At 43.8% G+C, this 17047-nt stretch overlaps 1 protein-coding gene across 1 annotated transcript in view; it reads right to left on the reverse strand.

Moving 5' to 3' along the window:
- ndst3 (N-deacetylase/N-sulfotransferase (heparan glucosaminyl) 3) overlaps positions 1-17047 on the reverse strand; it is a 154574-nt gene that overhangs the window by 21576 nt on the left and 115951 nt on the right. The gene's annotated exons all lie outside the window — the stretch shown is intronic.

The raw sequence follows: 17047 nt of genomic DNA on the forward strand, positions 1-17047 counted from the left end.
GTTAACCATCTCGCTAGGTGTCTATAGTAGAGTCCTGGTGTGTTAACCATCTCTCTAGGTGTCTATAGTAGAGTCCTGGTGTGTTAACCATCTCTCTAGGTGTCTATAGTAGAGTCCTGGTGTGTTAACCATCTCTCTAGGTGTCTATAGTAGAGTCCTGGTGTGTTAACCATCTCTCTAGGTGTCTATAGTAGAGTCCTGGTGTGTTAACCATCTCTCTAGGTGTCTATAGTAGAGTCCTGGTGTGTTAACCATCTCTCTAGGTGTCTATAGTAGAGTCCTGGTGTGTTAAACATCTCTCTAGGTGTCTATAGTAGAGTCCTGGTGTGTTAACCATCTCTCTAGGTGTCTATAGTAGAGTCCTGGTGTGTTAACCATCTCTCTAGGTGTCTATAGTAGAGTCCTGGTGTGTTAACCATCTCTCTAGGTGTCTATAGTAGAGTCCTGGTGTGTTAACCATCTCTCTAGGTGTCTATAGTAGAGTCCTGGTGTGTTAACCATCTCTCTAGGTGTCTATAGTAGAGTCCTGGTGTGTTAACCATCTCTCTAGGTGTCTATAGTAGAGTCCTGGTGTGTTAACCATCTCTCTAGGTGTCTATAGTAGAGTCCTGGTGTGTTAACCATCTCTCTAGGTGTCTATAGTAGAGTCCTGGTGTGTTAACCATATGTCTAGGTGTCTATAGTAGAGTCCTGGTGTGTTAACCATCTCTCTAGGTGTCTATAGTAGAGTCCTGGTGTGTTAACCATCTCTCTAGGTGTCTATAGTAGAGTCCTGGTGTGTTAACCATCTCTCTATGTGTCTATAGTAGAGTCCTGGTGTGTTAACCATCTCTCTGGGTGTCTATAGTAGAGTCCTGGTGTGTTAACCATCTCTCTAGGTGTCTATAGTAGAGTCCTGGTGTCTTAACCATCTCTCTAGGTGTCTATAGTAGAGTCCTGGTGTGTTAACCATCTCTCTAGGTGTCTATAGTAGAGTCCTGGTGTGGTAACCATCTCTCTAGGTGTCTATAGTAGAGTCCTGGTGTGTTAACCATCTCTCTAGGTGTCTATAGTAGAGTCCTGGTGTGTTAACCATCTCTCTAGGTGTCTATAGTAGAGTCCTGGTGTGTTAACCATCTCTCTATGTGTCTATAGTAGAGTCCTGGTGTGTTAACCATCTCTCTGGGTGTCTATAGTAGAGTCCTGGTGTGTTAACCATATGTCTAGGTGTCTATAGTAGAGTCCTGGTGTGTTAACCATCTCTCTAGGTGTCTATAGTAGAGTCCTGGTGTGTTAACCATCTCTCTAGGTGTCTATAGTAGAGTCCTGGTGTGTTAACCATCTCTCTAGGTGTCTATAGTAGAGTCCTGGTGTGTTAACCATCTCTCTAGGTGTCTATAGTAGAGTCCTGGTGTGTTAACCATCTCTCTAGGTGTCTATAGTAGAGTCCTGGTGTGTTAACCATCTCTCTAGGTGTCTATAGTAGAGTCCTGGTGTGTTAACCATCTCTCTAGGTGTCTATAGTAGAGTCCTGGTGTGTTAACCATCTCTCTAGGTGTCTATAGTAGAGTCCTGGTGTGTTAACCATCTCTCTGGGTGTCTATAGTAGAGTCCTGGTGTGTTAACCATCTCTCTAGGTGTCTATAGTAGAGTCATGGTGTGTTAACCATCTCTCTAGGTGTCTATAGTAGAGTCCTGGTGTGTTAACCATCTCTCTACGTGTCTAGTAGAGTCCTGGTGTGTTAACCATCTCTCTAGGTGTCTATAGTAGAGTCCTGGTGTGTTGACCATCTCTCTAGGTGTCTATAGTAGAGTCCTGGTGTGTTAACCATCTCTCTAGGTGTCTATAGTAGAGTCCTGGTGTGTTAACCATCTCTCTAGGTGTCTATAGTAGAGTCCTGGTGTGTTAACCATCTCTCTAGGTGTCTATAGTAGAGTCCTGGTGTGTTAACCATCTCTCTAGGTGTCTATAGTAGAGTCCTGGTGTGTTAACCATCTCTCTAGGTGTCTATAGTAGAGTCCTGGTGTGTTAACCATCTCTCTAGGTGTCTATAGTAGAGTCCTGGTGTGTTAACCATCTCGCTAGGTGTCTATAGTAGAGTCCTGGTGTGTTAACCATCTCTCTAGGTGTCTATAGTAGAGTCCTGGTGTGTTAACCATCTCTCTAGGTGTCTATAGCAGAGTCCTGGTGTGTTAACCATCTCTCTAGGTGTCTATAGTAGAGTCCTGGTGTCTTAACCATCTCTCTAGGTGTCTATAGTAGAGTCCTGGTGTGTTAACCATCTCTCTAGGTGTGTATAGTAGAGTCCTGGTGTGTTAACCATCTCTCTAGGTGTCTATAGTAGAGTCCTGGTGTGTTAACCATCTCTCTAGGTGTCTATAGTAGAGTCCTGGTGTGTTAACCATCTCTCTAGGTGTCTATAGTAGAGTCCTGGTGTGTTAACCATTTCTCTAGGTGTCTATAGTAGAGTCCTGGTGTGTTAACCATCTCTCTAGGTCTCTATAGTAGAGTCCTGGTGTGTTAACCATCTCTCTAGGTCTCTATAGTAGAGTCCTGGTGTGTTAACCATCTCTCTTGGTGTCTATAGTAGAGTCCTGGTGTGTTAACCATCTCTCTAGGTGTCTATAGTAGAGTCCTGGTGTGTTAACCATCTCTCTAGGTGTCTATAGCAGAGTCCTGGTGTGTTAACCATCTCTCTAGGTGTCTATAGTAGAGTCCTGGTGTCTTAACCATCTCTCTAGGTGTCTATAGTAGAGTCCTGGTGTGTTAACCATCTCTCTAGGTGTCTATAGTAGAGTCCTGGTGTGTTAACCATCTCTCTAGGTGTCTATAGTAGAGTCCTGGTGTGTTAACCATCTCTCTAGGTGTCTATAGTAGAGTCCTGGTGTGTTAACCATCTCTCTAGGTGTCTATAGTAGAGTCCTGGTGTGTTAACCATCTCTCTAGGTGTCTATAGTAGAGTCCTGGTGTGTTAACCATCTCTCTAGGTGTCTATAGTAGAGTCCTGGTGTGTTAACCATCTCTCTAGGTGTCTATAGTAGAGTCCTGGTGTGTTAACCATCTCTCTAGGTGTCTATAGTAGAGTCCTGGTGTGTTAACCATCTCTCTAGGTGTCTATAGTAGAGTCCTGGTGTGTTAACCATCTCTCTAGGTGTCTATAGTAGAGTCCTGGTGTGTTAACCATCTCTCTAGGTGTCTATAGTAGAGTCCTGGTGTGTTAACCATCTCTCTAGGTGTCTATAGTAGAGTCCTGGTGTGTTAACCATCTCTCTAGGTGTCTATAGTAGAGTCCTGGTGTGTTAACCATCTCTCTAGGTGTCTATAGTAGAGTCCTGGTGTGTTAACCATCTCTCTAGGTGTCTATAGTAGAGTCCTGGTGTGTTAACCATCTCTCTAGGTGTCTATAGTAGAGTCCTGGTGTGTTAACCATCTCTCTAGGTGTCTATAGTAGAGTCCTGGTGTGTTAACCATCTCTCTAGGTGTCTATAGTAGAGTCCTGGTGTGTTAACCATCTCTCTAGGTGTCTATAGTAGAGTCCTGGTGTGTTAACCATCTCTCTAGGTGTCTATAGTAGAGTCCTGGTGTGTTAACCATCTCTCTAGGTGTCTATAGTAGAGTCCTGGTGTGTTAACCATCTCTCTAGGTGTCTATAGTAGAGTCTTGGTGTGTTAACCATCTCTCTAGGTGTCTATAGTAGAGTCCTGGTGTGTTAACCATCTCTCTAGGTGTCTATAGTAGAGTCCTGGTGTGTTAACCATCTCTCTAGGTGTCTATAGTAGAGTCCTGGTGTGTTAACCATCTCTCTAGGTGTCTATAGTAGAGTCCTGGTGTGTTAACCATCTCTCTAGGTGTCTATAGTAGAGTCCTGCTGTGTTAACCATCTCTCTAGGTGTCTATAGTAGAGTCCTGGTGTGTTAACCATCTCTCTAGGTGTCTATAGTAGAGTCCTGGTGTGTTAACCATCTCTCTAGGTGTCTATAGTAGAGTCCTGGTGTGTTAACCATCTCTCTAGGTGTCTATAGTAGAATCCTGGTGTGTTAACCATCTCTCTAGGTGTCTATAGTAGAGTCCTGGTGTGTTAACCATCTCTCTAGGTGTCTATAGTAGAGTCCTGGTGTCTTAACCATCTCTCTAGGTGTCTATAGTAGAGTCCTGGTGTGTTAACCATCTCTCTAGGTGTCTATAGTAGAGTCCTGGTGTGTTAACCATCTCTCTAGGTGTCTATAGTAGAGTCCTGGTGTGTACCTGGTCAACAGGGTAGTGTGTTAACCATCTCTCTAGGTGTCTATAGTAGAGTCCTGGTGTGTGTACCTGGTCAACAGGGTAGTGTGTTAACCATCTCTCTAGGTGTCTATAGTAGAGTCCTGGTGTGTTAACTATCTCTCTAGGTGTCTATAGTAGAGTCCTGGTGTGTTAACCATCTCTCTAGGTGTCTATAGTAGAGTCCTGGTGTGTTAACCATCTCTCTAGGTGTCTATAGTAGAGTCCTGGTGTGTTAACCATCTCTCTAAGTGTCTATAGTAGAGTCCTGCTGTGTTAACCATCTCTCTAGGTGTCTATAGTAGAGTCCTGGTGTGTTAACTATCTCTCTAGGTGTCTATAGTAGAGTCCTGGTGTGTTAACTATCTCTCTAGGTGTCTATAGTAGAGTCCTGGTGTGTTAACCATCTCTCTAGGTGTCTATAGTAGAGTCCTGGTGTGTTAACCATCTCTCTAGGTGTCTATAGTAGAGTCCTGGTGTGTTAACCATCTCTCTAGGTGTCTATAGTAGAGTCCTGGTGTGTACCTGGTCAACAGGGTAGTGTGTTAACCATCTCTCTAGGTGTCTATAGTAGAGTCCTGGTGTGTTAACCATCTCTCTAGGTGTCTATAGTAGAGTCCTGGTGTGTTAACCATCTCTCTAGGTGTCTATAGTAGAGTCCTGGTGTGTTAACCATCTCTCTAGGTGTCTATAGTAGAGTCCTGGTGTGTTAACCATCTCTCTAGGTGTCTATAGTAGAGTCCTGGTGTGTTAACCATCTCTCTAGGTGTCTCTAGTAGAGTCCTGGTGTGTTAACCATCTCTCTAGGTGTCTATAGTAGAGTCCTGCTGTGTTAACCATCTCTCTAGGTGTCTATAGTAGAGTCCTGGTGTGTTAACCATCTCTCTAGGTGTCTATAGTAGAGTCCTGGTGTGTTAACCATCTCTCTTGGTGTCTATAGTAGAGTCCTGGTGTGTTAACCATCTCTCTAGGTGTCTATAGTAGAGTCCTGGTGTGTTAACCATTTCTCTAGGTGTCTATAGTAGAGTCCTGGTGTGTTAACCATCTCTCTAGGTGTCTATAGTAGAGTCCTGGTGTGTTAACCATCTCTCTAGGTGTCTATAGTAGAGTCCTGGTGTGTTAACCATCTCTCTAGGTGTCTATAGTAGAGTCCTGGTGTGTTAACCATCTCTCTAGGTGTCTATAGTAGGGTCCTGGTGTGTTAACCATCTGTCTAGGTGTCTATAGTAGAGTCCTGGTGTGTTAACCATCTCTCTAGGTGTCTATAGTAGAGTCCTAGTGTGTTAACCATCTCTCTAGGTGTCTATAGTAGAGTCCTGGTGTGTTAACCATCTCTCTAGGTGTCTATAGTAGGGTCCTGGTGTGTTAACCATCTCTCTAGGTGTCTATAGTAGAGTCCTGGTGTGTTAACCATCTCTCTAGGTGTCTATAGTAGAGTCCTGGTGTGTTAACCATCTCTTTAGGTGTCTATAGTAGAGTCCTGGTGTGTTAACCATCTCTCTAGGTGTCTATAGTAGAGTCCTGGTGTGTTAACCATCTTTCTAGGTGTCTATAGTAGAGTCCTGGTGTGTTAACCATCTCTTTAGGTGTCTATAGTAGAGTCCTGGTGTGTTAACCATCTCTCTAGGTGTCTATAGTAGAGTCCTGGTGTGTTAACCATCTTTCTAGGTGTCTATAGTAGAGTCCTGGTGTGTTAACCATCTCTTTAGGTGTCTATAGTAGAGTCCTGGTGTGTTAACCATCTCTCTAGGTGTCTATAGTAGAGTCCTGGTGTGTTAACCATCTCTCTAGGTGTCTATAGTAGAGTCCTGGTGTGTTAACCATCTCTCTAGGTGTCTATAGTAGAGTCCTGGTGTGTTAACCATCTGTCTAGGTGTCTATAGTAGAGTCCTGGTGTGTTAACCATCTCTCTAGGTGTCTATAGTAGAGTCCTGGTGTGTTAACCATCTCTCTAGGTGTCTATAGTAGAGTCCTGGTGTGTTAACCATCTCTCTAGGTGTCTATAGTAGAGTCCTGGTGTGTTAACCATCTCTCTAGGTGTCTATAGTAGAGTCCTGGTGTGTTAACCATCTCTATAGGTGTCTATAGTAGAGTCCTGGTGTGTTAACCATCTCTCTAGGTGTCTATAGTAGAGTCTTGGTGTGTTAACCATCTCTCTAGGTGTCTATAGTAGAGTCCTGGTGTGTTAACCATCTCTCTAGGTGTCTATAGTAGAGTCTTGGTGTGTTAACCATCTCTCTAGGTGTCTATAGTAGAGTCCTGGTGTGTTAACCATCTCTCTAGGTGTCTATAGTAGAGTCCTGGTGTGTTAACGATCTCTCTAGGTGTCTATAGTAGAGTCCTGGTGTGTTAACCATCTCTCTAGGTGTCTATAGTAGAGTCCTGGTGTGTTAACCATCTCTCTAGGTGTCTATAGTAGAGTCCTGGTGTGTTAACCATCTGTCTAGGTGTCTATAGTAGAGTCCTGGTGTGTTAACCATCTCTCTAGGTGTCTATAGTAGAGTCCTGGTGTGTTAACCATCTCTCTAGGTGTCTATAGTAGAGTCCTGGTGTGTTAACCATCTCTCTAGGTGTCTATAGTAGAGTCCTGGTGTGTACCTGGTCAACAGGGTAGTGTGTTAACCATCTCTCTAGGTGTCTATAGTAGAGTCCTGGTGTGTTAACCATCTCTCTAGGTGTCTATAGTAGAGTCCTGGTGTGTTAACCATCTCTCTAGGTGTCTATAGTAGAGTCCTGGTGTGTTAACCATCTCTCTAGGTGTCTATAGTAGAGTCCTGGTGTGTTAACCATCTCTCTAGGTGTCTATAGTAGAGTCCTGGTGTGTTAACCATCTCTCTAGGTGTCTATAGTAGAGTCCTGGTGTGTTAACCATCTCTCTAGGTGTCTATAGTAGAGTCTTGGTGTGTTAACCATCTCTCTAGGTGTCTATAGTAGAGTCCTGGTGTGTTAACCATCTCTCTAGGTGTCTATAGTAGAGTCCTGGTGTGTTAACCATCTCTCTAGGTGTCTATAGTAGAGTCCTGGTGTGTTAACCATCTCTCTAGGTGTCTATAGTAGAGTCCTGGTGTGTTAACCATCTCTCTAGGTGTCTATAATAGAGTCCTGGTGTGTTAACCATCTCTCTAGGTGTCTATAGTAGAGTCCTGGTGTGTTAACCATCTCTCTAGGTGTCTATAGTAGAGTCCTGGTGTGTTAACCATCTCTCTAGGTGTCTATAGTAGAGTCCTGGTGTGTTAACCATCTCTCTAGGTGTCTATAGTAGAGTCCTGGTGTGTTAACCATCTCTCTAGGTGTCTATAGTAGAGTCCTGGTGTGTTAACCATCTCTCTAGGTGTCTATAGTAGAGTCCTGGTGTGTTAACTATCTCTCTAGGTGTCTATAGTAGAGTCCTGGTGTGTTAACCATCTCTCTAGGTGTCTATAGTAGAGTCCTGGTGTGTTAACGATCTCTCTAGGTGTCTATAGTAGAGTCCTGGTGTGTTAACCATCTCTCTAGGTGTCTATAGTAGAGTCTTGGTGTGTTAACCATCTCTCTAGGTGTCTATAGTAGAGTCCTGGTGTGTTAACCATCTCTCTAGGTGTCTATAGTAGAGTCCTGGTGTGTTAACCACCTCTCTAGGTGTCTATAGTAGAGTCCTGGTGTGTTAACCATCTCTCTAGGTGTCTATAGTAGAGTCCTGGTGTGTTAACCATCTCTCTAGGTGTCTATAGTAGAGTCCTGGTGTGTTAACCATCTCTCTAGGTGTCTATAGTAGAGTCCTGGTGTGTTAACCATCTCTCTAGGTGTCTATAGTAGAGTCCTGGTGTGTTAACCATCTCTCTAGGTGTCTATAGTAGAGTCCTGGTGTGTTAACCATCTCTCTAGGTGTCTATAGTAGAGTCCTGGTGTGTTAACCACCTCTCTAGGTGTCTATAGTAGAGTCCTGGTGTGTACCTGGTCAACAGGGTAGTGTGTTAACCATCTCTCTAGGTGTCTATAGTAGAGTCCTGGTGTGTTAACCATCTCTCTAGGTGTCTATAGTAGAGTCCTGGTGTGTTAACCATTTCTCTAGGTGTCTATAGTAGAGTCCTGGTGTGTTAACCATCTCTCTAGGTGTCTATAGTAGAGTCTTGGTGTGTTAACCATCTCTCTAGGTGTCTATAGTAGAGTCCTGGTGTGTTAACGATCTCTCTAGGTGTCTATAGTAGAGTCCTGGTGTGTTAACCATCTCTCTAGGTGTCTATAGTAGAGTCCTGGTGTGTTAACCATCTCTCTAGGTGTCTATAGTAGAGTCCTGGTGTGTTAACCATCTCTCTAGGTGTCTATAGTAGAGTCCTGGTGTGTTAACTATCTCTCTAGGTGTCTATAGTAGAGTCCTGCTGTGTTAACCATCTCTCTAGGTGTCTATAGTAGAGTCCTGGTGTGTTAACCATCTCTCTAGGTGTCTATAGTAGAGTCCTGGTGTGTTAACCATCTCTCTAGGTGTCTATAGTAGAGTCCTGGTGTGTTAACCATCTCTCTAGGTGTCTATAGTAGAGTCCTGGTGTGTTAAACATCTCTCTAGGTGTCTATAGTAGAGTCCTGGTGTGTTAACCATCTCTCTAGGTGTCTATAGTAGAGTCCTGGTGTGTTAACCATCTCTCTAGGTGTCTATAGTAGAGTCTTGGTGTGTTAACCATCTCTCTAGGTGTCTATAGTAGAGTCCTGGTGTGTTAACCATCTCTCTAGGTGTCTATAGTAGAGTCCTGGTGTGTTAACCATCTCTCTAGGTGTCTATAGTAGAGTCCTGGTGTGTTAACCATCTCTCTAGGTGTCTATAGTAGGGTCCTGGTGTGTTAACCATCTGTCTAGGTGTCTATAGTAGAGTCCTGGTGTGTTAACCATCTCTCTAGGTGTCTATAGTAGAGTCCTGGTGTGTACCTGGTCAACAGGGTAGTGTGTTAACCATCTCTCTAGGTGTCTATAGTAGAGTCCTGGTGTGTTAACCATCTCTCTAGGTGTCTATAGTAGAGTCCTGGTGTGTTAACCATCTCTCTAGGTGTCTATAGTAGAGTCCTGGTGTGTTAACCATCTCTCTAGGTGTCTATAGTAGAGTCCTGGTGTGTTAACCATCTCTCTAGGTGTCTATAGTAGAGTCCTGGTGTGTTAACCATCTCTCTAGGTGTCTATAATAGAGTCCTGGTGTGTTAACCATCTCTCTAGGTGTCTATAGTAGAGTCCTGGTGTGTTAACCATCTCTCTAGGTGTCTATAGTAGAGTCCTGGTGTGTTAACCATCTCTCTAGGTGTCTATAGTAGAGTCCTGGTGTGTTAACTATCTCTCTAGGTGTCTATAGTAGAGTCCTGGTGTGTTAACCATCTCTCTAGGTGTCTATAGTAGAGTCCTGGTGTGTTAACGATCTCTCTAGGTGTCTATAGTAGAGTCCTGGTGTGTTAACCATCTCTCTAGGTGTCTATAGTAGAGTCTTGGTGTGTTAACCATCTCTCTAGGTGTCTATAGTAGAGTCCTGGTGTGTTAACCATCTCTCTAGGTGTCTATAGTAGAGTCCTGGTGTGTTAACCACCTCTCTAGGTGTCTATAGTAGAGTCCTGGTGTGTTAACCATCTCTCTAGGTGTCTATAGTAGAGTCCTGGTGTGTTAACCATCTCTCTAGGTGTCTATAGTAGAGTCCTGGTGTGTTAACCATCTCTCTAGGTGTCTATAGTAGAGTCCTGGTGTGTTAACCATCTCTCTAGGTGTCTATAGTAGAGTCCTGGTGTGTTAACCATCTCTCTAGGTGTCTATAGTAGAGTCCTGGTGTGTTAACCATCTCTCTAGGTGTCTATAGTAGAGTCCTGGTGTGTTAACCACCTCTCTAGGTGTCTATAGTAGAGTCCTGGTGTGTACCTGGTCAACAGGGTAGTGTGTTAACCATCTCTCTAGGTGTCTATAGTAGAGTCCTGGTGTGTTAACCATCTCTCTAGGTGTCTATAGTAGAGTCCTGGTGTGTTAACCATTTCTCTAGGTGTCTATAGTAGAGTCCTGGTGTGTTAACCATCTCTCTAGGTGTCTATAGTAGAGTCTTGGTGTGTTAACCATCTCTCTAGGTGTCTATAGTAGAGTCCTGGTGTGTTAACGATCTCTCTAGGTGTCTATAGTAGAGTCCTGGTGTGTTAACCATCTCTCTAGGTGTCTATAGTAGAGTCCTGGTGTGTTAACTATCTCTCTAGGTGTCTATAGTAGAGTCCTGCTGTGTTAACCATCTCTCTAGGTGTCTATAGTAGAGTCCTGGTGTGTTAACCATCTCTCTAGGTGTCTATAGTAGAGTCCTGGTGTGTTAACCATCTCTCTAGGTGTCTATAGTAGAGTCCTGGTGTGTTAACCATCTCTCTAGGTGTCTATAGTAGAGTCCTGGTGTGTTAAACATCTCTCTAGGTGTCTATAGTAGAGTCCTGGTGTGTTAACCATCTCTCTAGGTGTCTATAGTAGAGTCCTGGTGTGTTAACCATCTCTCTAGGTGTCTATAGTAGAGTCTTGGTGTGTTAACCATCTCTCTAGGTGTCTATAGTAGAGTCCTGGTGTGTTAACCATCTCTCTAGGTGTCTATAGTAGAGTCCTGGTGTGTTAACCATCTCTCTAGGTGTCTATAGTAGAGTCCTGGTGTGTTAACCATCTCTCTAGGTGTCTATAGTAGGGTCCTGGTGTGTTAACCATCTGTCTAGGTGTCTATAGTAGAGTCCTGGTGTGTTAACCATCTCTCTAGGTGTCTATAGTAGAGTCCTGGTGTGTACCTGGTCAACAGGGTAGTGTGTTAACCATCTCTCTAGGTGTCTATAGTAGAGTCCTGGTGTGTTAACCATCTCTCTAGGTGTCTATAGTAGAGTCCTGGTGTGTTAACCATCTCTCTAGGTGTCTATAGTAGAGTCCTGGTGTGTTAACCATCTCTCTAGGTGTCTATAGTAGAGTCCTGGTGTGTTAACCATCTCTCTAGGTGTCTATAGTAGAGTCCTGGTGTGTTAACCATCTCTCTAGGTGTCTATAGTAGAGTCCTGGTGTGTTAACCATCTCTCTAGGTGTCTATAGTAGAGTCCTGGTGTGTTAACCATCTCTCTAGGTGTCTATAGTAGAGTCCTGGTGTGTTAACCATCTCTCTAGGTGTCTATAGTAGAGTCCTAGTGTGTTAACCATCTCTCTAGGTGTCTATAGTAGAGTCCTGGTGTGTTAACCATCTCTCTAGGTGTCTATAGTAGAGTCCTGGTGTGTTAACCATCTCTCTAGGTGTCTATAGTAGAGTCCTGGTGTGTTAACCATCTTTCTAGGTGTCTATAGTAGAGTCCTGGTGTGTTAACCATCTCTCTAGGTGTCTATAGTAGAGTCCTGGTGTGTTAACCATCTCTCTAGGTGTCTATAGTAGAGTCCTGGTGTGTTAACCATCTGTCTAGGTGTCTATAGTAGAGTCCTGGTGTGTTAACCATCTCTCTAGGTGTCTATAGTAGAGTCCTGGTGTGTTAACCATCTCTCTAGGTGTCTATAGTAGAGTCCTGGTGTGTTAACCATCTCTCTAGGTGTCTATAGTAGAGTCCTGGTGTGTTAACCATCTGTCTAGGTGTCTATAGTAGAGTCCTGGTGTGTTAACCATCTCTCTAGGTGTCTATAGTAGAGTCCTGGTGTGTTAACCATCTCTCTAGGTGTCTATAGTAGAGTCCTGGTGTGTTAACCATCTCTCTAGGTGTCTATAGTAGAGTCCTGGTGTGTTAACCACCTCTCTAGGTGTCTATAGTAGAGTCCTGGTGTGTTAACCATCTCTCTAGGTGTCTATAGTAGAGTCCTGGTGTGTTAACCATCTCTCTAGGTGTCTATAGTAGAGTCCTGGTGTGTTAACCATCTCTCTAGGTGTCTATAGTAGAGTCCTGGTGTGTTAACCATCTCTCTAGGTGTCTATAGTAGAGTCCTGGTGTGTTAACCATCTCTCTTGGTGTCTATAGTAGAGTCCTGGTGTGTTAACCATCTCTCTAGGTGTCTATAGTAGAGTCCTGGTGTGTTAACCACCTCTCTAGGTGTCTATAGTAGAGTCCTGGTGTGTTAACCATCTCTCTAGGTGTCTATAGTAGAGTCCTGGTGTGTTAACCATCTCTCTAGGTGTCTATAGTAGAGTCCTGGTGTGTTAACCATCTCTCTAGGTGTCTATAGTAGAGTCCTGGTGTGTTAACCATCTCTCTTGGTGTCTATAGTAGAGTCCTGGTGTGTTAACCATCTCTCTAGGTGTCTATAGTAGAGTCCTGGTGTGTTAACCACCTCTCTAGGTGTCTATAGTAGAGTCCTGGTGTGTACCTGGTCAACAGGGTAGTGTGTTAACCATCTCTCTAGGTGTCTATAGTAGAGTCCTGGTGTGTGTACCTGGTCAACAGGGTAGTGTGTTAACCATCTCTCTAGGTGTCTATAGTAGAGTCCTGGTGTGTTAACCATCTCTCTAGGTGTCTATAGTAGAGTCCTGGTGTGTTAACCATCTCTCTAGGTGTCTATAATAGAGTCCTGGTGTGTTAACCATCTCTCTAGGTGTCTATAGTAGAGTCCTGGTGTGTTAACCACCTCTCTAGGTGTCTATAGTAGAGTCCTGGTGTGTTAACCATCTCTCTAGGTGTCTATAGTAGAGTCCTGGTGTGTTAACCATCTCTCTAGGTGTCTATAGTAGAGTCCTGGTGTGTTAACCATCTCTCTAGGTGTCTATAATAGAGTCCTGGTGTGTTAACCATCTCTCTAGGTGTCTATAGTAGAGTCCTGGTGTGTTAACCATCTCTCTAGGTGTCTATAGTAGAGTCCTGGTGTCTTAACCATCTCTCTAGGTGTCTATAGTAGAGTCCTGGTGTGTTAACCATCTCTCTAGGTGTCTATAGTAGAGTCCTGGTGTGTTAACCATCTCTCTAGGTGTCTATAATAGAGTCCTGGTGTGTTAACCATCTCTCTAGGTGTCTATAGTAGAGTCCTGGTGTGTTAACCATCTCTCTAGGTGTCTATAGTAGAGTCCTGGTGTGTTAACCATCTCTCTAGGTGTCTATAGTAGAGTCCTGCTGTGTTAACCATCTCTCTAGGTGTCTATAGTAGAGTCCTGGTGTGTTAACTATCTCTCTAGGTGTCTATAGTAGAGTCCTGGTGTGTTAACCATCTCTCTAGGTGTCTATAGTAGAGTCCTGGTGTGTTAACCATCTCTCTAGGTGTCTATAATAGAGTCCTGGTGTGTTAACCATCTCTCTAGGTGTCTATAGTAGAGTCCTGGTGTGTTAACCATCTCTCTAGGTGTCTATAGTAGAGTCCTGGTGTGTTAACCATCTCTCTAGGTGTCTATAGTAGAGTCCTGGTGTGTTAACCATCTCTCTAGGTGTCTATAGTAGAGTCCTGGTGTGTTAACCATCTCTCTAGGTGTCTATAGTAGAGTCCTGGTGTGTTAACCATCTCTCTAGGTGTCTATAGTAGAGTCCTGGTGTGTTAACCATCTCTCTAGGTGTCTATAGTAGAGTCCTGGTGTGTTAACCATCTCTCTAGGTGTCTATAGTAGAGTCCTGGTGTGTTAACTATCTCTCTAGGTGTCTATAGTAGAGTCCTGCTGTGTTAACCATCTCTCTAGGTGTCTATAGTAGAGTCCTGGTGTGTTAACCATCTCTCTTGGTGTCTATAGTAGAGTCCTGGTGTGTTAACCATCTCTCTAGGTGTCTATAGTAGAGTCCTGGTGTGTTAACCATTTCTCTAGGTGTCTATAGTAGAGTCCTGGTGTGTTAACCATCTCTCTAGGTGTCTATAGTAGAGTCCTGGTGTGTTAACCATCTCTCTAGGTGTCTATAGTAGAGTCCTGGTGTGTTAACCATCTCTCTAGGTGTCTATAGTAGAGTCCTGGTGTGTTAACCATCTCTCTAGGTGTCTATAGTAGAGTCCTGGTGTGTTAACCATCTCTCTAGGTGTCTATAGTAGAGTCCTGGTGTGTTAACCATCTCTCTAGGTGTCTATAGTAGAGTCCTGGTGTGTTAACCATCTCTCTAGGTGTCTATAGTAGAGTCCTGCTGTGTTAACCATCTCTCTAGGTGTCTATAGTAGAGTCCTGGTGTGTTAACTATCTCTCTAGGTGTCTATAGTAGAGTCCTGGTGTGTTAACCATCTCTCTAGGTGTCTATAGTAGAGTCCTGGTGTGTTAACCATCTCTCTAGGTGTCTATAATAGAGTCCTGGTGTGTTAACCATCTCTCTAGGTGTCTATAGTAGAGTCCTGGTGTGTTAACCATCTCTCTAGGTGTCTATAGTAGAGTCCTGCTGTGTTAACCATCTCTCTAGGTGTCTATAGTAGAGTCCTGGTGTGTTAACTATCTCTCTAGGTGTCTATAGTAGAGTCCTGGTGTGTTAACCATCTCTCTAGGTGTCTATAGTAGAGTCCTGGTGTCTTAACCATCTCTCTAGGTGTCTATAGTAGAGTCCTGGTGTGTTAACCATCTCTCTAGGTGTCTATAGTAGAGTCCTGGTGTGTTAACCATCTCTCTTGGTGTCTATAGTAGAGTCCTGGTGTGTTAACCATCTCTCTAGGTGTCTATAGTAGAGTCCTGGTGTGTTAACCATTTCTCTAGGTGTCTATAGTAGAGTCCTGGTGTGTTAACCATCTCTCTAGGTGTCTATAGTAGAGTCCTGGTGTGTTAACCATCTCTCTATGTGTCTATAGTAGAGTCCTGGTGTGTTAACCATCTCTCTAGGTGTCTATAATAGAGTCCTGGTGTGTTAACCATCTCTCTAGGTGTCTATAGTAGAGTCCTGGTGTGTTAACCATCTCTCTAGGTGTCTATAGTAGAGTCCTGGTGTGTTAACCATCTCTCTAGGTGTCTATAGTAGAGTCCTGGTGTGTTAACCATCTCTCTAGGTGTCTATAGTAGAGTCCTGGTGTGTTAACCATCTCTCTAGGTGTCTATAGTAGAGTCCTGGTGTGTTAACCATCTCTCTAGGTGTCTATAGTAGAGTCCTGGTGTGTTAACCATCTCTCTAGGTGTCTATAGTAGAGTCCTGGTGTGTACCTGGTCAACAGGGTAGTGTGTTAACCATCTCTCTAGGTGTCTATAGTAGAGTCCTGGTGTGTTAACCATCTCTCTATGTGTCTATAGTAGAGTCCTGGTGTGTTAACTATCTCTCTAGGTGTCTATAGTAGAGTCCTGGTGTGTACCTGGTCAACAGGGTAGTGTGTTAACCATCTCTCTAGGTGTCTATAGTAGAGTCCTGGTGTGTTAACCATCTCTCTAGGTGTCTATAGTAGAGTCCTGGTGTGTTAACCATCTCTCTAGGTGTCTATAGTAGAGTCCTGGTGTGTTAACCATCTCTCTAGGTGTCTATAGTAGAGTCCTGGTGTGTTAACCATCTCTCTAGGTGTCTATAGTAGAGTCCTGGTGTGTTAACCATCTCTCTAGGTGTCTATAGTAGAGTCCTGGTGTGTTAACCATCTCTCTAGGTGTCTATAGTAGAGTCCTGGTGTGTTAACCATCTCTCTAGGTGTCTATAGTAGAGTCCTGGTGTGTTAACCATCTCTCTAGGTGTCTATAGTAGAGTCCTGGTGTGTTAACCATCTCTCTAGGTGTCTATAGTAGAGTCCTGGTGTGTTAACTATCTCTCTAGGTGTCTATAGTAGAGTCCTGGTGTGTTAACCATCTCTCTAGGTGTCTATAGTAGAGTCCTGGTGTGTTAACCATCTCTCTAGGTGTCTATAGTAGAGTCCTGGTGTGTTAACCATCTCTCTAGGTGTCTATAGTAGAGTCCTGGTGTGTTAACCATCTCTCTAGGTGTCTATAGTAGAGTCCTGGTGTGTACCTGGTCAACAGGGTAGTGTGTTAACCATCTCTCTAGGTGTCTATAGTAGAGTCCTGGTGTGTTAACCATCTCTCTATGTGTCTATAGTAGAGTCCTGGTGTGTTAACCATCTCTCTAGGTGTCTATAGTAGAGTCCTGGTGTGTTAACCATCTCTCTAGGTGTCTATAGTAGAGTCCTGGTGTGTTAACCATCTCTTTAGGTGTCTATAGTAGAGTCCTGGTGTGTTAACCATCTCTCTAGGTGTCTATAGTAGAGTCCTGGTGTGTTAACCATCTCTCTAGGTGTCTATAGTAGAGTCCTGGTGTGTTAACCATCTCTCTAGGTGTCTATAGTAGAGTCCTGGTGTGTTAACCATCTGTCTAGGTGTCTATAGTAGAGTCCTGGTGTGTTAACCATCTCTCTAGGTGTCTATAGTAGAGTCCTGGTGTGTTAACCATCTCTCTAGGTGTCTATAGTAGAGTCCTGGTGTGTTAACCATCTCTCTAGGTGTCTATAGTAGAGTCCTGGTGTGTTAACCATCTCTCTAGGTGTCTATAGTAGAGTCCTGGTGTGTTAACCATCTCTCTAGGTGTCTATAGTAGAGTCCTGGTGTGTTAACCATCTCTCTAGGTGTCTATAGTAGAGTCCTGGTGTGTTAACCATCTCTCTAGGTGTCTATAGTAGAGTCCTGGTGTGTTAACCATCTCTCTAGGTGTCTATAGTAGAGTCCTGGTGTGTTAACCATCTCTCTAGGTGTCTATAGTAGAGTCTTGGTGTGTTAACCATCTCTCTAGGTGTCTATAGTAGAGTCCTGGTGTGTTAACCATCTCTCTAGGTGTCTATAGTAGAGTCTTGGTGTGTTAACCATCTCTCTAGGTGTCTATAGTAGAGTCCTGGTGTGTTAACCATCTCTCTAGGTGTCTATAGTAGAGTCCTGGTGTGTTAACGATCTCTCTAGGTGTCTATAGTAGAGTCCTGCTGTGTTAACCATCTCTCTAGGTGTCTATAGTAGAGTCCTGGTGTGTTAACCATCTCTCTAGG

The sequence above is a fragment of the Salvelinus alpinus genome, chromosome 6, assembly GCF_045679555.1.
Source record: "Salvelinus alpinus chromosome 6, SLU_Salpinus.1, whole genome shotgun sequence".
NCBI classification, from domain to species: Eukaryota; Metazoa; Chordata; class Actinopteri; order Salmoniformes; family Salmonidae; genus Salvelinus; species Salvelinus alpinus.